The sequence below is a fragment of the Girardinichthys multiradiatus genome, chromosome 2, assembly GCF_021462225.1.
Source record: "Girardinichthys multiradiatus isolate DD_20200921_A chromosome 2, DD_fGirMul_XY1, whole genome shotgun sequence".
Classification (NCBI taxonomy): Eukaryota; Metazoa; Chordata; class Actinopteri; order Cyprinodontiformes; family Goodeidae; genus Girardinichthys; species Girardinichthys multiradiatus.
Window position 1 is genome coordinate 41,362,768 of NC_061795.1, and position 19,269 is coordinate 41,382,036.

The 19,269-nt window shown below is 41.5% G+C and overlaps 1 protein-coding gene across 1 annotated transcript in view; it reads right to left on the reverse strand.

Annotated features, from left to right (window-relative positions):
- The window catches only part of tead1a (TEA domain family member 1a), a 67,293-nt gene extending 59,665 nt beyond the window's left edge, over positions 1–7,628 (reverse strand). The window contains exon 1 of the mRNA XM_047390389.1: positions 6,069–7,628. The gene's annotated coding sequence lies outside the window, so the exon portion shown is untranslated. The remainder of the gene's footprint in view (positions 1–6,068) is intronic.
- Positions 7,629–19,269: the final 11,641 nt, after the last annotated feature.

Consider the following 19,269-nt stretch of genomic DNA (forward strand, 5'->3'; position numbering starts at 1 on the left):
GTCTAAAGGTGTTTTTTGTTTTAGTAAAAGGTGAAAATTAATTAGAATTATTAGAAGCTGTGTATACGAATCAGAATATTTCTGTTTCCAATTTGTAGTGAGCGAGAGCTGCATCATCACATTGTCAGTGTGTGAATTATTAATATTGGAAATTACTGTTTGGAATGCAGTATTTGCTGGTTGTCATTTTCAATAGTCATAAATGCACACTTTGCACGTCAATACGATATTCAGTCTATTGAATGGAGTCTCACTGCAGTAGAACCTCATACAAACGATCAAATGCTAAAGACCACAGCGATTGTTGGAGGTAATATATCACAATCCAATGTCTTAAAACCAAGCCAGTCCACTCCTAACTATGTATTTACAAAAGTAAAAAGTGAAGTGGCTGTTTGTGGAGAACAAGCTGCTTTTCTCAGAAATTACAGCTCAAATGAAGGTTTTCAGACTAAACATACAGTAAAATACACGAATTTGGACATATTTACCCATGGTTTTTCAAATTGATTTAGCTACAGTAAGATAATAGTTTTAGTTGTCAGTATTGTAGGTTGCATTGTACTGTTAATATGCAATGACTGCTGTCACCAGCAGCTGACAAAAGCCATATTATGCTTACTATGAAATGTATACAGTATGTGGAATAAGTGAATTAATCAAAGGATTCCTCAAAATTGGAGGAATTTGATGGACTGTTGTGGATATCAGGAAATTTCTTCCCACAATGCTGTTTTTAAAACAATTTTCTGTGTTATTTTCCTTCTTCTCATCATGGACTTAGTTGACATTTTTGTGTCTCTTGTATGAAAAGGTTTGGCTACACACAACTGACCTCTTTAGGGACCTGTTGGACCCTCGTGATCCAGTTCAAACGACCAAATTTGCGACCCACAGGCCTCACAGAGAGTGAAACATTGAATTACATGTTCCCGATACCCTGAAGCTCTTTCAACCTTGGCTCGCACTGGATAAAACACACTAGAGATGATAAATCTCCAGAAACTAAGAAAAGTGAAAAGATTAGAAAACTGCCTAATATGTTCAAAAAGATAGTTTGTTTATTTAACTTTTTTTGACACAGATCCTATATCATTAAGCTGATCAGTCATAAATGTAAAACAACAGAACAACAGAAAACATTTATCCCTACTGTTGCTATATACAGTAATAGTAACTTAAAAAAATTATTATATGATCTAATTGATTTTGATTTTGACTCTAAATGTTATTTGAATTGTGATACAAAGAGAGAATAAGAAACTACTAAATTCAGTAGAAATTTACAGTGCTTCTCTCAGTAAACATACACTTTGCCGTTATTTTCTGTATAAAGCAGCAAAGAACTTTATATTTGCTGGTTAAGTAGTCAAGCTATTTTTTTTCAGGGAAAAGTGCAGGAGCCAGCTGACCAGCAGTGTGCAGTGGGTGGGGGAGGGAAACACTGCATCAATCTATGCTCTAAAGAGTGGGAGAAAGTTACACCAGGAGATCTTCTGGCATTTGATTGAAAGGTATTTTAACTGCAGGAATGGAAGAACAGAATCTTGTTTAAGGTTGGCTTTTGTAACTTTTTAATACTGGGGTGTACAGCGACCTGCCCAGTAGCCCTAAAAATAGATTAAACACATGTTACAATTAGTGGTAGTTTTCAAGCGCAAATGGTGCAGAATGTTATGCCTTTATGTAGCTTTGTTCACTATAGAGTAGAGCTGTCAATACAACAAGCTAATATTTGGTAGTTAATTGTCTAGGCACGCTGCTGTTGTAGCTACTCACAGTCACTCAGCCTGCCGGCTGTAGCCTTAAAACAGCACCCCTAAATAAGAGTGTGGGGTGGGGCCTCCTTTAGTTTGTATGTTGGACATATCTAAACAGCAGAACTTGCCTTAAAAACATGTTGGAGCCTTCTTGCAGCCAGCTGGCAGTCTGCAGCAACAGGTGGGGGAGGTGCCATGCTCACTCATACACCCAGAGAAAACTTTTAACACTCCGGCACTTTCTGTGGCATTTCATTAAAAAGACTTTAAATTGACGGGAGAACAGATTTAAACCCAAACTCTTTAAAATATTTGTACACCTTGCAGATCAGGCTTTACTATGTTCATAATAATTCCTGCTCTGCATTATTATGAACATGAAAGTGAGGAGGGCGTCCTGCTGGTCAGACAAGCCAGCACGGGATCTACTGGCTTCCTGCAGCCAGAAAACAGCAACCCCACATGCCTCCCCCGACCGCCCAATCTCTGCACACTCCCACACCCCACCCCAGAGGATGCCCATTGTTCCCCGAGTCCTCTAAACAAAGCATGCCCCCCCTACTTCAACCTCCCATACCCCACATAACTGCTTTGCCCCTCAACACAAAAACACTCTGCATTGTTGCTCTAATAAACCGGCTCCACTCCCTAAATTTCATTACACTGGAGCTCAGACTCTCGCCCCATCTTAACACCCTGCTTTTAGTTTTTAATACGCCTGAATAAATTTATGCTGGTGTCTTCCGCGCGGGGGGGTTGAAATCTGAGAACAATTTGTTGGCAGAGAGAAATGTAAGGATAAAAAAGGGAAATCCCTAATTGGCTGCAGACTGGATTTAGTGTATCACCTGTTGATTCATCCAACTGACAAGAGGTACTGGCGCTTAGTAAAATGAAAAGATCATCAGATTTAAAGCAACGTACGGTGTCACAAAACCTTAATTCTTAGCAGGAGCATTTCCCCTCCTAATCCCAGCCCGTAAAAAATCTGTGTGCCGGATTTTGTGCTAAAAATGAGACGACAGATGAGACAACAAGGAGGAGGAGGAGGAGGAGGAAGAAGGCTGCGAGCTGCCCGTCACTCCAAACTCCACCATATTGCAGCAGCATTGGTGGAGGAGATGAACACACACATAAACGTGAGCGGCTTGTGACTAAAGCACACAGAGAACATATGGTGCGTCCTCGGCCAGTGACGCCTGTTGCTGCTGCAGCAACAATAGGGGCCTGGATGGCAGGAGGAAAACACACAAGTGTACACACACCACACACACACAAATGGTTGTTAGTCAGTCGGTCTGCGTTGCTCGGACCCAGAACAAACGCACAGATTTGCATTTTGCACCTCCCTCCGTTTCTCTCTCCTCAACACACACACACACTTCCTCGATCTCTACAGGTGCACGGAGCTCTCAAAACAGATGTCAACGAACTCGAGAGGAGAGGGAGAGGCACTGAGGGGGCAGAGAGAGACGGGGGGAGGAGAATGGAGACTGTTTGCCCAGAGCGACTGACAAAGCAGGCTTAAACACAATGACAGACACACAAATGCCCTCTGCTTTCTCTGTTACACTTTCAGGATATTCAGAGCTTCATTTTTAGACAAATGAAATAAATTAAAACAAAAACTGTGAGTCTGAATGTTTAATAAGTCCAAAACTTATTGAACCGATTTAACAGAAACATTCTGATAAGTTTTACTTAAGTTTTACTTTTTTCTGTTTGATTAAAACTAATACCTCCAACAACCCAGAGGACATTTTTTCTCTATTCTGATTTTGACTGGGAAAGTAACCAGTCAAAATCAGAACAGGCAGCCCTGAGCTCAAAGAAAACTGGAATTTGTTTTTGGCCAGAAAAACCCAAATCTCTCGGGATAATTTGAGATTTTTTTTTTATTTTTTTATAGGAATACAGCTTTAATTCATCCTGAAACTAAAATACTGCAGTTTATAACCTGATAATTTGAGTATTTTTAGGAAAGAATTGAGAATTTAAATTAAAACATTATTTTGTATCCCCTGTCTCAGCTTCCACCTGTTCAATAAAACACAGTAAACTCTCATTCCCACATCACAACATCAAAAACCAGCTAGATGCACCAATCAGGCTTTTCCGGGCCGGTTCATATTTCTGGTTTATGTTGAGTTCACTCCTGCCGATTCTAATTAGTTTTCCCAAAGATTACAAAACAGGAAACAAAAATTGGCTCAACTCAAAGCGTACCTTGGATCGTATCTGGGTAAAACAAATAATAAAAAAATAAATGGCCTTATACTGAAAGACCTTTAATCAGTAATTTGCTGTATTTAGTACCAGCTCTCATTCCCATAAATCTGAAACATTTACTTTTAAACTCTTGTGCTGTGAGGGAATAGTATCCCAAAGCATGATAATACCATCACCATGCTACACCTCAGGTACCACATTTAGAAACAGCTCACTTAATGAAAACAGAATATGTTGCAGGTTCTTTGATAGAGGAATTGAAACAATCAAAAAGATTATCGCCATGTATAAATCAAATCACATGTTCCTAACCTTTTTGCAATTTTTATTCTACTCAAAAGAAATGTATCAAAGTACATGTTGGAGAATGCTTTTAACTGACCAAAAATGCCAGAAGTTCTTAACTTTGATCCATTTTAATTAATATGGTTAAGTGATTTTCAGTGTTTCACCAGGGTCTCCCTGATCAACATAGTAGCTGATCATAGAAAAATTGGCCAATTCTGATCACTGGAGAATGTTTGTGTGCATCCATAGCCAAACTGTGTAGTTCCTTTACTCACTGTTGGGTTGCAAACTACCATCTGTCAACAGATTACTTTGTTTCCTCATTTCTATTTTATAGAAAAGGGGAAAAAAATTGGAACTGATCAAAATCGGCAGGTAAGACCTTAAAGAAGGCTGGCCAAGAAAAGCTTAATCGGCGCATCTCCTCATTGTTTGTGTTGCAAATCACGATCGGTCAAACTCAAAACTGGTGAATGGATCTTAAAGAGTTCTGGAAATCAGTGCCAGAAAGCTTGATCGGTCCATCTCTTGATAATTTGAGACATTTTATTACAAAACTAATTTATTGATTTCTGCAGCTGAAATATTGCAGTTTAATAAGTCTGTTAAATCTGTCAGAATTTCAAGAAAAGTGACAAAATCAGCTGATTAAATTAAATCTTTTTGCTTTATCCCACACTAATATTTCAATCAGCATACACCTCATCATTACCACCAGAGCTAACACTCCTCCACACACCACAATCACATCAAAGAAAACGAGCACCGACCCTTCTTTTCTCACTTTTAATCCTGTTGTTATCCCACATTCACCTCCCAAAACATCTGACAAACGGCTTACTGTTCCAGAAGACGTGCATCTGCCCCGTTTCATCCTTAAGGGCTGTAATTTTCCTCCAAAAATTACATTGTGGTTTTGGCCTGCACTGCCAGAGATCTCAGGCTATAAAAGGGCCAGGAGCAGCCCTGTAATCAATATTCAAAACATTTGAGTAAAGGGGGTTTAAAGGATATTCTCAGAAAAGTCTCCACAGACACTGATGATGACAGAGTGGAAGAGAAGACACAAATATGGATCATCAACATGTTATACAGCTCAGAGAGAAGCTGTGTCAACATGAACAGATGGAATAAAAAATGTGTTTGAACTCTAATAAACTGAGGTTCTTTTTTTTTTTTTGGCCTATCTGGGTATAAAAGCCTGTATGTTGGTGTTTTCATGAAGCAGACGATGTGCTGTGTCCACTGGGTAAACACTGGCTGTTATCAGCCTGTGGCCTGTTTCCCTGACTGGGGCCTGCCTGCCTGCCTGGCTGGCTGTGTAGGGAGAGAGAAAACCCCGCCGATGCAACAAGTCCCCCATTCACTCCCAGCTTTGTTAAGCTGCCTCCCAGCTCTGCGAGCGGAAAGCTTCTCCCTCCAACACGCTGCTCCATTAACGGACACCTGCAGGCTCAGATCTACCATGTGTAATGTACCAGAGGAGGAAGAGGGACAAGAAAGTGACAAAAGAGCGAGATTTCTGGGTCTTTGGTGTCGAGAAGGGAAATGGGAAATAATAAAACTGGAGTGGAAGCGACAGTCGCTGTGAAGCTCAACGCGGTTTAGGAACAATCAGTTTTAAGACTTGTTTTACATCCACATGTGGAAATGTTTCTGTCCATTTGGCCCGAACTGCTCTATTTTTTTTTTTTTTTTTTTAAGAAACAAGCGAATCGTCCGGGGGATTTGAGACGCGCAGGCTGAAGAGGAGGGGGTGGTGGAGGGGGGGACTCCTCCTCGGGAACTTACCTCGAACCAAACGCCGCTTTTCTCCTTTAATTCCCACACTTTCCCGACGGATCGGAGCCGCCGCAGAACCGGGAAGCCCTCGGCCCACTCCGGACTCCGCTCTCGGCCTCGCTTTGATGAAAGATCGGGGCGCGCTGAGTGCGTAAAATGCGCAGCGTCTCTCCAAGGATGCGAAATATGCGCGGAATGGGAGCAGGAATGAAATGAACGCAGCGGACTGAGTTGAACGGGGCGGGGTGAGAGGGACTGGCGTCACCCTGGATGAAACGGAGTGAGTGAGCGATGGGAGGATGGGTGGAAAAAAAGGAAAGAGACGGAGGGAGGGAGCAGACTGTAAGGGCTGCGTTTAACAACAAAAGAAGAGTGCAGCGCCTAAACTCCGTTCAGCTGAGGAGGAGGAGGAAGAGGAGAGGGTCAGATAAAAACACAGTCTGTTCTGCTCGGCTGACGACCTAATAGATAAGATGAAGCTCAAAGAACGCTGCTGACAGCAGCTTTGGACGAGTCAATTTGGAAACTTTTACAAGCAGTTTACACAATAAAAGCACTACAAATAAGATATGTTTATTTATACTAATAGACTAAATGCTTTAGAAAGATTGAACTTCATACAGGAAAAACAACTCTTAGAGCCAATGTTTCAACCACTTCTAATTTATTCATACTTTGTCCCTGAAGCTCGACGAGACCTTTTCTGTTATCTGTAATCTGTTAAAGTGGTCTTGATCAACAGATCTATAGCTTTCAGAAATTTCTTTTAAAGCATTGTCTTTCAACAGTGACCCTTACTTTCCTGAACAAAAGGGCTGATTTCAGAGGAAGGTTTTATTTTGTTCGTTAAACACCATAAAAAAAACATTATACTGCCACCACCGTACTACACTGAAAGTATTAGCATAAAGAGTTAAATTAGAAACTACTAAATAAAATGACCACTAATGAAACATAAAGCACTGTTGTTCAGTTCTTCAGCCTTTCCGGAGGTTTTTCATAAAGCTTTCTTTGGGCTTTGGCTACTTTTTCTCCTATTTTCAGTCCCTAGTTTATTCATTATCCCCCCAAAACTGACAGATTTGATCTTGATCAGTACTTCCTATGTATAACCAACCCTTATTTGCATAAATTGGAAAAAATGATTTTTGAATGTCCATGCTGTGGGAAAAGGAATCATCCCAGAGCATGATACTGCCACCATACAGGAATACAATTTTCCTTTGTAGTACTAACCCATCTTCAGTAAAAGGTCCTAATTGTTTGTTAAACCAGTGAAGTCCATAACTCACCTCTAAATCATTAAGACTTCTCATTGATTCCTTTTTAAATTTCCATGCAGTGGGGAAAAAAGGCACCCTACAGTATGATACTGTCACCACTATGCTACTGGTTGTTTTGTCAGAGGTAAAGAGTTTGACTTTTTACATCTTGGACAAAACCTCAGATTCAGTTGTCTCTAACCAGAGTATTTCATAAGTTGTTTTCATTGTTTTCATTTTTTTTCTAAACACATTTTTTGTAACTGAATGCAATGTATAAAAAATAAAGTGAATAACTGGAGGAAAAAAGAAGATGTGTCTGGCCTAGAAAGCTATCTCTAACAGCCAGTGTTTGAAAGTCATGGCTTTAAGACTTTTAGGTAGGAAAAAAACAAGCAAGACCCAACCCAGGACCTGAGAGGTTCACCATCCACCAGTTGATCTTTTATTGTAAGTCTCAGTTAATAGTTTCTGCCTGTTGAAAATGTGTTATCTTTCCCTGTTTTCCTAAATTGATCTAATGAAAGGGGGACAAAGAGTAAGAATTATGTCAGTTAACAGACAAACCTAAAAACATCCCTCTGAAAACGGCCAGGTGAAATACCAGACTGAAATTAAGCCAAAATATAACCCAGCCAAAGACCTATAGAAAGCCTAAAGAACATCTGATTAAGACCAGTTTTAATCATAACACAGTCTGGCCGATCGGTAGGAAAACTTTAAGAAACAATGGGATGACTAATGATATTCGCACAGTCCTGCAGGCTAAGCTCAAAGAGCTAAGTTAAATGTTGATTTCTTTCACTTCTAGTCCAAAACTAGCAAATAAAAACAATGAAACAATGTTGATATTCCTTCAAGTTGGGGTGTTGATATTGCAGACAGAATGAGTGTAGGGTCTACATGAACTGGTCTGTTCAGAGGAGTCAAACTTTAAATTAACAAACAGTGAGATTAAACTAACTGTGTCTGCTCCCCCACACCCCACAGACCGCCCTGAAGGCACCCCCCACCCAACACTGGTCTGATGGGGAAGTTGGGTCTTTGTGTCCCTCTCCCTCCCTCAGATCTTTGAATGCAGCAGGCAGCCGCCTCTGCCTCATAAAGGAGTTGTTGTTTACTAACTAAGCTCTGCCTATCTCAGGTTTCATCCCCTCTGGCTGTTCTGGGCTGTCATCTCCTCAGAGGGAGGGGCTTTGACATAAAACCAACACAGATATGCCGGTTGCATCCCCGGGAACACCTACTGCAACCTGACACGCCTGCAGAGCCGGGCTGGATAGCCAGGAAGAAGGCATTCCACATAGCAGCGTGTCAGTGTGTTTGTGTGCGTAAGACGAAATTCTTCCAGATGAATGCAAACAGCTGATTCACATGTGGGCTGTGCGGTTCTTGGCGGAGGGACGTGAGTCTCAATCTCAGACTCGGAGCAATGTAAACATGGAGCCTGCCAATAAAACATTCAGCTCGGTGACCTTAAGGTCAACAGTCTGACCTCAACTCTGACCTCACCTGGTTTCCTGATGTTTTATTAACGCCAGGGATGCCAGGAATCTGACACCATCTTCCTGATTGATCCTTGCACACAGAAGCAAACAAAAAAATCCCTCTGACTTTTCCTATTTTGGAATTCTGTCATTCTGAGGTTCAACCATCCATGGATGGTTTGTGTGTTCTGATCAGAGCTTCATTTTGTGGAGAGTAACCAGTTTTAAAATTAATCTTTTAATCATAGTATATAAGTTTAAATATTTCTTTGTTTTCATTTGAAATGGCAGGTTGAGAATATTTCAAAATATCTGCGGGAGCCACCTTGTGGTTGGGTGTACAGTGGTGGTTCAAGCCCCCAACTTCTACTGCCCCACACACAACCAAACTCACACCATCTCCTCTGACAAAACCCATTCCACAAAAAAAGCTTTTTATGTAACTTATGCCAAACATTAAGGAGTAAAAACATCTAACTTGGTACTGGTTGATCTGGATTTAGTTGAAAGCAATTATTTACCACCTTTTAACAATTTGGCCATGCCCAGGTATGATGGAATGACTTCGTAAGCTTCTGATAGGTAAATTCACAACATTTTAGATTAATGGAGGCACGGCTTTAGATGTATTTCCAGGCACCACCTCAAACAGACTGCTTCTTCATTTGACATCACTGGAAATAGAAAAAAAACAGCCAGGATTGTAAGAAGACAACTGTGAACCTCCGCAAGTCCGGAGGTTCAAACTTCATCCTAGTCACCCATGGCTGGGTGGTGCAGTCTGAAGAAGTAGAACATCATTGTGGGTTAAAGCAGTTTTTTGGAGGTAGCTGGTCACATAAAGAAGGATTTTACTCGCATGTCAAATCCAGAGCACACCTCATCGCTTCCTAACAGGAAACCCGTTGTTTTTGTTTCTGTTTCTGGCATTGGAAAACTCATTTGAAACACTAAAATGTTCCAGTAGTTTTACTTCTCTATAAAAGCACCCCTGAGACTAACTTTGTTTAACAGTATTAACCCCAAGAGCAAAGTAGACGTTCACTTTGGTTTGCCCCTATTAGAGCATGTTTTTGAAGGTCTTGACAATATTTTTTTTTGATCACCATTGGTCATTTCTCACCTGACTTTTGGGCATGAAAAGGAGCTGTCAGCCAATGGATGTTTTATACTGACTATGTATAAATTTATACCCACCTTGGAGACTTTTACAACCCACAATATAAAGTCATTTTCTATTATCAGAATCTACTGTGAGGATATGGGCTTATGCGACTCCAAACAGTTAAATCGTTTTTTTTATTTTTATTAATATCCATTTAATAAATATTCATCTCTAAAATTAATAAAAATAACGACCTACAAAGACGAATAAGCTTATACACAGGGGTTAAGTACACAGGTAAGAGACAATAGTACATTGAGGTGAAAGGTTAATATGTGAGAACAACAAGGGGGTATGAAATGGCAAAGAACCACAGAAGTGTGATAATACTGAAAGAGTTAGTTTAACTACCACTTAAATCTAGGAAAAAGTTACTAGAAGTTATATATTACTACAAGTTAAACAGCGTTCAGGGCAGGAAAAAACAATGATAAACGTCATGAGAAAAAGAATCAGCTTGGGTCTCAAAGAGTTGGACAATAAAAAGAAAACAGGGCGCATGATGAAAACAATGAAAAAGACTGGAAATGAGAGGAGATAAAACAGAGCAGCAAACAAGCTCTTCAAAATAAAGCACGCTAGAGCTAAAGAGGCACATAAAGCAGCAAAACACAGGTGAGAATAGTGAGATAAGAATAAGAAACTCTGTTCCAGGCTTAAACATGATCATCTGTAGCTGACTCTATGTAACCCAAACATGGGCAAAATACGTATCTGTAAATGTAAATGTTCTGATCACATTTACAGCTGGTCAAATCTCCCACTGAGCAAAAAACATGCAGACAAGCAGAAAAGTCCAGGCGTTTGTCATTATTCCTACTGCCTTAGTCATTCGATCCAACACTATACACTGACTACATTCCCACACATACCCAACAGAAAACAGATTTAACCAGAACATTTGGTCATCTAAAGTCAGATGGATAAACAGTACATTTTTCTCAAAGATCTTTCCAAACACGAAAGAAATCAAACACTCTATGTTTCACGCAAAAACACTGATGCCAGCAGAATAAAATTACGGTATCAGTTTTATGCATCTGCTTTTATTTGCTTTTGATGTGTAGAAATTTGCACCAACAAGGTATTAAACTCGCCTTTATTAGTATGAAATCTCAATGTTTTTCAACCTGTCAGTGATGTATTTGGGCCAGTTTAGAAGAAAATGACAAATATTAAGTCTTCTTTCACTCAGGATCATCTGCCTACATCTCCCCATGTCCCCGACATCTTTCTGACACAGCAATCCTCTGTATTTCCTCCTTTTCTACCTGCCTGGCAGCGTCATTTTCAGCATCGTTTGTTTAATATATCCATCATCCCCAGTCGGCACATGTGCAAACTATCTCAGTCTTGTCTGTCCAAATTTATCTCTGAAGTGTTCAACCTATGTTGTCACTCTCAATCAGTATCTGAACCTCTTTATCTCCACCTCCTGTGTTTGTGTCACTATCTTCAAATCATAGCAGATCTTACCACCATCCTGAAATCTTTATTCCAGTTCTGCAGCAGTATTTTACAGATCACCCCAGAAACCCATTCCCTTCCTCTCCACCCTGCCTGCACTCTCTTCTTCACCTCTGTTTTTCACTGTTGGATTGGATAGGAGGCGAAAGGTACTTAAACCCATTCACTTTCAATACCTCTACTCCTTGCAGCTGCATTGTTCAATATCTTTCCCTGTCATTCTCACAAAAGGATTCTGTCTTCTTCTATTGACTTTCACACATCTTCTTAGAAGAGCACACCTCTACATCTCCAGGCTTCTACATTGCACAAAGGGGCTGGAATTACAAAGAAGTAGTTCCTAATACCAAATCAACAGCTGGATATTACAATCTGTTGTGTAGAGGACCCAAATGCAGGCATGAAGCAGGCAAGGTCAAAGTGGATGTTTAATGATTATCTTAAAAAGCAGACTTACTCACCTGGTTTTCATGTTACGAATCACACCTCCTCTGTATTTAAGCTCCCTAATTTTTGTTGTTCAGAGCTGCATTCTTCTATTGTTCTTGCTTTGATTCTTTGATCTTGTTCTCCTCTTGTTTTCTTCATTAAATCATCTCACCCACATGCACCTTACCCTCATTTCGATGTTAGGGCCCATCAAAACCTCCAAGTCTGACAGTTTGTTTTTCTAAACTAATATGTTTTCCCAAATTCTCTCTTTATTTTTACATCAGGCTCTGTTGAAGGAAACTGGTAGATTGGTCCTCATTTCATTTGGGGTTTTCGTGGAGACTAGACCCAGGTACAAGTGAATATGTTTGTATTTTAAGAACACAAGAGTGCCAGTTACACAAGCAGAAAAACCAATTAAAAAGGAAAAAGAAACAAATTCAAACCTTGACACTTTGCTGTTCCCACAGGATGCCACTGTGAATGGATAATTCATCAGAAATAAAGGTAATACTTGAGGGCAAAAATTAATTAAGCTTTCGACTGATGGAGTTTGTACACTTGAATGAGGCAAGTTTGAAGTGTAAAGCTCCTGAAGCATGGCAGCATTCAGCTTTATTATGACACGTTTAGCCTTGAGCTACATGACTGGAACTCAGCCGCCTACTTTCACATGTCGGTAATTGTAATCTTTAGTTTCTGTAAGTTTCATTTAACCCTCAGTGGAGTGTGCCTGCATGTATGTGCGTACCTTCAGTTTTACGTTAAGAACTGGGTGAATACACCCACAGCATATACAAGGCCAGAATGTACCTTATACTTACATAAAGTTATCCAAACACTGATTGTTCAATCGTGTATCCCTTAAATTTCCTTTAAATGCTTCCTGCATCACCCTTGAAGCTGCCTGCTTATTCGGAGTTGCAGGATATTATGCGTGCAATGATGCAACTTTCTCCATTTCAGAAAATTCTGTTATTGCCTACTTTTTTTTTTTTTTACCACGTGTCCTGTCTTGGCATTTCAGGCAAACTATCGAGAAGCTTGATGCCTATAGGTGCCGGGGCAGTTTGGTTCTAAAAAAAAGATATCTCAAGATGGTATCGTATTGCATGATTGACTGTGATAAATCAAAACTGCATCTGGTGCCAACGTAGACAGGCCACATGGAATAAAAATCTGTTTGCATGGTCCTCAACTATTTGGATTATCTTTATAGGTGTGTGTGTGTAGAAATAGTTTTGTTTGTGCAGAGTGTGTATATGTGCAAATATTTGTCACCTGGAGGTGCAGAGTTGTTAGAATGGCAAGAAAGGTAGAAAGCCTTCAACATTCAGGGCCCAGGAGCAGCAAAGGGCAGGTAAAGCCTCAGCTCCTGAAGGCCACAGCAGCCCCGGGCAGACAGATACCCAGTGTCATGTCAGAGTGGTCATACGCCCGTCACAGATGTAGGTTGTCGGTGAAGCATAGGAGCAGCAGCCCCCATTTTTGTGATAGAACAGCTAAAAGCAATGGATAATTTTGAAGTAGCAGGAAAAACACAGCAGTCATAGACCAAATACAGGTCCTTCTCAAAATATTAGCATATTGTGATAAAGTTCATTATTTTCCACAATGTCATGATGAAAATTTAACATTCATATATTTTAGATTCATTGCACACTAACTGAAATATTTCAGGTCTTTTATTGTCTTAATACGGATGATTTTGGCATACAGCTCATGAAAACCCAAAATTACTATCTCACAAAATTAGCATATTTCATCCGACCAATAAAAGAAAAGTGTTTTTAATACAAAAAACGTCAATCTTCAAATAATCATGTACAGTTATGCACTCAATACTTGGTCGGGAATCCTTTTGCAGAAATGACTGCTTCAAAGCAGCGTGGCATGGAGGCAATCAGCCTGTGGCACTGCTGAGGTCTTATGGAGGCCCAGGATGCTTCGATAGCGGCCTTTAGCTCATCCAGAGTGTTGGGTCTTGAGTCTCTCAACGTTCTCTTCACAATATCCCACAGATTCTCTATGGGGTTCAGGTCAAGAGAGTTGGCAGGCCAATTGAGCACAGTGATACCATGGTCAGTAAACCATTTACCAGTGGTTTTGGCACTGTGAGCAGGTGCCAGGTCGTGCTGAAAAATGAAATCTTCATCTCCATAAAGCTTTTCAGCAGATGGAAGCATGAAGTGCTCCAAAATCTCCTGATAGCTAGCTGCATTGACCCTGCCCTTGATAAAACACAGTGGACCAACACCAGCAGCTGACACGGCACCCCAGACCATCACTGACTGTGGGTACTTGACACTGGACTTCAGGCATTTTGGCATTTCCTTCTCCCCAGTCTTCCTCCAGACTCTGGCACCTTGATTTCCGAATGACATGCAGAATTTGCTTTCATCCGAAAAAAGTACTTTGGACCACTGAGCAACAGTCCAGTGCTGCTTCTCTGTAGCCCAGGCCAGGTGCTTCTGCCGCTGTTTCTGGTTCAAAAGTGGCTTGACCTGGGGAATGTGGCACCTGTAGCCCATTTCACGCCTGTGCACGGTGGCTATGGATGTTTCTACTCCAGACTCAGTCCACTGCTTCCGCAGGTCCCCCAAGGTCTGGAATCGGCCCTTCTCCACAATCTTCCTCAGGGTCCGGTCACCTCTTCTCGTTGTGCAGCGTTTTCTGCCACACTTTTTCCTTCCCACAGACTTCCCACTGAGGTGCCTTGATACAGCACTCTGGGAACAGCCTATTCGTTCAGAAATTTTTTTCTTGAGGGTGTCAATAGTGGCCTTCTGGACAGCAGTCAGGTCGGCAGTCTTACCCATGATTGGGGTTTTGAGTGATGAACCAGGCTGGGAGTTTTAAAGGCCTCAGGAATCTTTTGCAGGTGTTTAGAGTTAACTCGTTGATTCAAATGATTAGGTTCATAGCTCGTTTAGAGACCCTTTTAATGATATGCTAATTTTGTGAGATAGGAATTTTGGGTTTTCATGAGCTGTTTGCCAAAATCATCTGTATTAAGACAATAAAAGACCTGAAATATTTCAGTTAGTGTGCAATGAATCTAAAATATATGAATGTTAAATTTTCATCATGACATTATGGAAAATAATGAACTTTATCACAATATGCTAATATTTTGAGAAGGACCTGTACAGACAACATACCCTGCGGTTACAACTATTGCCCATGCAGCTAAAATACTGATTTATTCTGTTTATTCTACCGTGGAAAGTTTTGAGCTCAGATTCTTTCCAAAGAACACTAAGAGGACTTTGCCTTTTAATAATAAACCTGACTTATTGTCACATTTTCTTACTTAAACAGATGTAGTGAAAAAGATGGTGTGGAATGCAGTGTGCCAGTGGAAATACAAGAGTTCAGGTACATCAAGCCTCTAAACCATTTGGGTTTTTGGAAATCTTTGGCTTTATTCAAACAGGCAGCAGAACAGTCTCCTTTTGAATTTTTGACATTTATCTACACTGACAGACAAGAAGACACGAAAGATAGCAGTAACAGGGCTGAGGGGAGGAGACCCAGTTTCTATGATCGGCATTGATCCAGCTGCTCGGAGAGGATGATAGGAAAAATGAACTACTCAAAAGAGCTTCTGAGCACCTTTACTGCTCTGGAGCCTCAACTGTAAGAAATGCTGATCTAATCAGTTTTACCTTTGTGCCATTATGTACATGATAAGCAGTCAGGGACAGCATTTGAGACAGGAACCAGAAAGGAAGGTACAAAGGGCTTTAACTGATGGAGAAATGTTCCAAAAATGAATGCCTGAGTGCTGATAAAATAATCTGTCCTAAATGTGCTTCAATTTGGTGAAATGTTGTTTTCCCCCAGAAATGGGAGGTGTGATTACTGTAAAAGGTGATATTTGCAGACTAGTGAATATGTTTGAGTTAAAGAAAGGTTTCTGATTTTTCCTGAATGAAAATGAAACCAGTCAAAGGGGCTGATAAAGCCAAGCTAACAGCTGTTTAAATGAGGAATTATTAACAAACATTTTCTTGTTTTTCATATGAAATTTAAGGCTTATACCAACCTACACACATTGTAAAGGAATGCGTACCCCCTTTAACTTTTCCACATTTTGTAACATTGCGATAGACTGACACAATGTAGTGCATAATGGTAAAGTTGAAGGGAACAATACATGGTTCTCATTTTTTCAATCGATAAAATCCAAAAGTGTTGTGGGCATACTTATTTAGCCACCTGATTTAGTGTTTGTAGATCTAGGTTTTGCTGCATTTACAGCTAGAAGTACTTTGGGCCATGTCTCTACCAGCTTTATACATTTAGAGCCTGAAGATTTTGCCTACTCTCTTTTTTCAGATTAACTCATCCATTTAGTCGGAGTGGATGAAGAGCATCTGAGAACATCAGTTTTCTAGTCATGCCAAGTCTTACTGAATCAGAGTTAGAATCGGGTAATTATAACACATAAATACTCTTGGTTTGAACCATTCTACTTTACCTCTGGCTTCATCTTAAGGGTCATTGTCCTACTGACAGGTTTTTTTTAAAGTCTGGGGGTGGTGTGTTTAGGGTGGTAGTTTTTGGTCACACATATCGGTTTTGCATGAAGTTTGATTTTGGTCTCATCTGACCATAGCACCTTTATCAAAACATGTCATTCTATAAACATCTCACAGAGAACCTTCTTCCACATTTTGGTGTCTCCCCTACATGACTTTAGACTGCAAAGGTGACCTCTCTTGGGTTTCTTTCAGCAATTCAACAATGTTGCCTCTCTTCCACAAAGACTAGATTTGTGGATTGCATGACTAACATTTGTCCTGTTCGTAGATTCTTCAACCAGAGTTGTGGATCTCCACAGCTCATCCAAAGTTCCTTGGCTGCTTCTCTAAAAATCGTTCTCCTTGATCTGCCTGTTGATGGTCATATATTGGTAGGTTTATAGTTGTACCATGCGCTTTCCATTTTCAGATGAAGAAATAAACAGTGCTCTTTGAGATGTTTAAAGCTTGGGATTTCAGTGTAAACCGCCTAAATTATTTATGCATGCCACACCTTTTAGATTTTTAGATGTAAAACATTTTCAAAACCATCTATGCTTTAACTTACACTTCACAATTGCGCACTACTATGTGTTGGTCCACCACATAAAATCCCTTTAGTTCATTTGCAAAGCAAACTGAGATTTTTCTCTTTAGCTGTAAATGGGAATACAGTTCTACAAACATACTGATGTTGTACAGAGGAAGAAGTCATAACCTGTGATTTAGATCAGAAATATGGTGGGAAATCAGGGAACATGGGTGTAGTATTTTATCTTGTACATTGCCATGAAAATGTAATAACCCCTCATAGTTTTTTTTTATTTTTTGCCTTTTTTGTCACACTTTAAATGTTTCAGATCACCAAGCATGTTTTTACATCATATATTTGAATCCAAGGATAACTAGTAAACTAGTAAATATAAAAACAAATTTTGAAAAATAATTATTGAATTTATAATAATTTATGTGAAAAAACAACTTTCTTGGAAATAACTAATCACTAATCACAAGCCTGCTTACTGTCAAACATACAGAATGCTTTAACACGTTGTACAGAATTAAGAAATAACTTTAACAGAACCTGTCTGACAACATGAAGTAAGCGAAAATATCTCAATAAGCAGCACTTTAGGTCTCGATCTGAAGAAAGACTTGGTGACTCCAGTGAACCAGAGTTGGAGCCATTATCCACATCCACAAATAGAGAAAAAATAATTGCCAGTGGTGAATCTACCTAACAGGCCTTATTATCAGTAAAGTCATTGTTCCCTTCTTGGCGTCCCTGTCGGGGGTGCTGGATAGTGCCTCTCCTGGGGACTCCATTATTCTGCTGGGGGACTTCAACGCCCACGTAGGAAACGACAGTGACACCTGGAGAGGTGTGATTGGGAGGAATGGCCTCCCCGATCTGAATCCAAGCGGTGTTTTGTTATTGGACTTCTGTGCTAGTCACGGATTGTCCATAATGAACACCATGTTCAAACATAAGGGTGTCCATCAGTGCACTTGGCACCAGGATACCCTAGGCAGGAGGTCAATGATCGACTTTGTTGTCGTATCATCAGACCTTCGGCCGCATGTTTTGGACACTCGGGTGAAGAGAGGGGCTGAGCTGTCCACTGATCACCACCTTGTGGTGAGTTGGATCCGCTGGGGGAGGAGAAAGCCGGACAGACTTGGCAGGCCCAAGCGCATAGTGAGGGTCTGCTGGGAACGTCTGGCAGAGCCCTTGGCCAGGGATGTATTCAACTCTCACCTACGGGAGAGCTTTGACCAGATTCCGAGGGATGTTGGAGACATAGAGTCCGAATGGACCATGTTCTCCACATCTATTGTCGATACTGCTGCCCGTAGCTGCGGCCGTAAGGTCTGCGGTGCCTGTCGCGGCGGCAATCCCCGAACCCGGTGGTGGACATCGGCAGTAAGGGACGCTGTCAAGCTGAAGAAGGAGTCCTATCGGCTGTGGTTGGCTTGTGGGACTCCTGATGCGGCTGACGGATACCGTGGGGCCAAGCGTGCCGCGGCCCGGGCGGTGGCAGAGGCAAAAACTCGGACCTGGGAGGAGTTTGGTGAGGCCACTACCGGTTGGCCCCGAAGCGATTCTGGCAAACCGTCCGGCGCCTCAGGAGGGGGAAGCAGTGCTTCGCCAACACTGTTTACAGTGGGGGTGGGGAGCTGCTGACCTCGACTCGGGACATTATCGGCCGGTGGAAGGAGTACTTCGAGGATCTCCTCAATCCTGCCATCACGCATTCCCTGGTGGAAAAAGAGGCTGGGGACTCGGGGTTGGACTCTTTCATCACCCAGGCTGAAGTCACCGAGGTGGTTAAAAAGCTCCGCGGTGGCAAGGCTTCGGGGTTGGATGAGATCCGCCCTGAGTACCTCAAGTCTTTGGATGTTGTGGGGCTGTCATGGTTGACACGCCTCTTCAACATTGCGTGGCGGACGGGGACAGTGCCTTTGGATTGGCAGACTGGGGTGGTGGTCCCCCTTCATAAGAAGGGTGACCGGAGGGTGTGCTCCAACTACAGGGGGATCACACTCCTCAGCCTCCCTGGTAAGGCCTACGCCAGGGTATTGGAGAGGAGAGTCCGACCGATAGTCGAACCCCGGCTTCAGGAGGAGCAGTGTGGTTTTCGTCCCGGCCGTGGGATACTGGACCAGCTCTATACCCTCTACAGGGTACTCGAGGGTTCATGGGAGTTTACCCAACCGGTCCACATGTGTTTTGTGGACCTGGGGAAAGCATTTGACTGTGTCCTTCGTGATGCCCTGAAGGGGGTGCTCCAGGAGTATGGAATCGGCGGCTCTTTACTAGGGGCCATCCGGTCTCTGTACAAGCGGAGCAGGAGTTTGGTCCGCATTGCC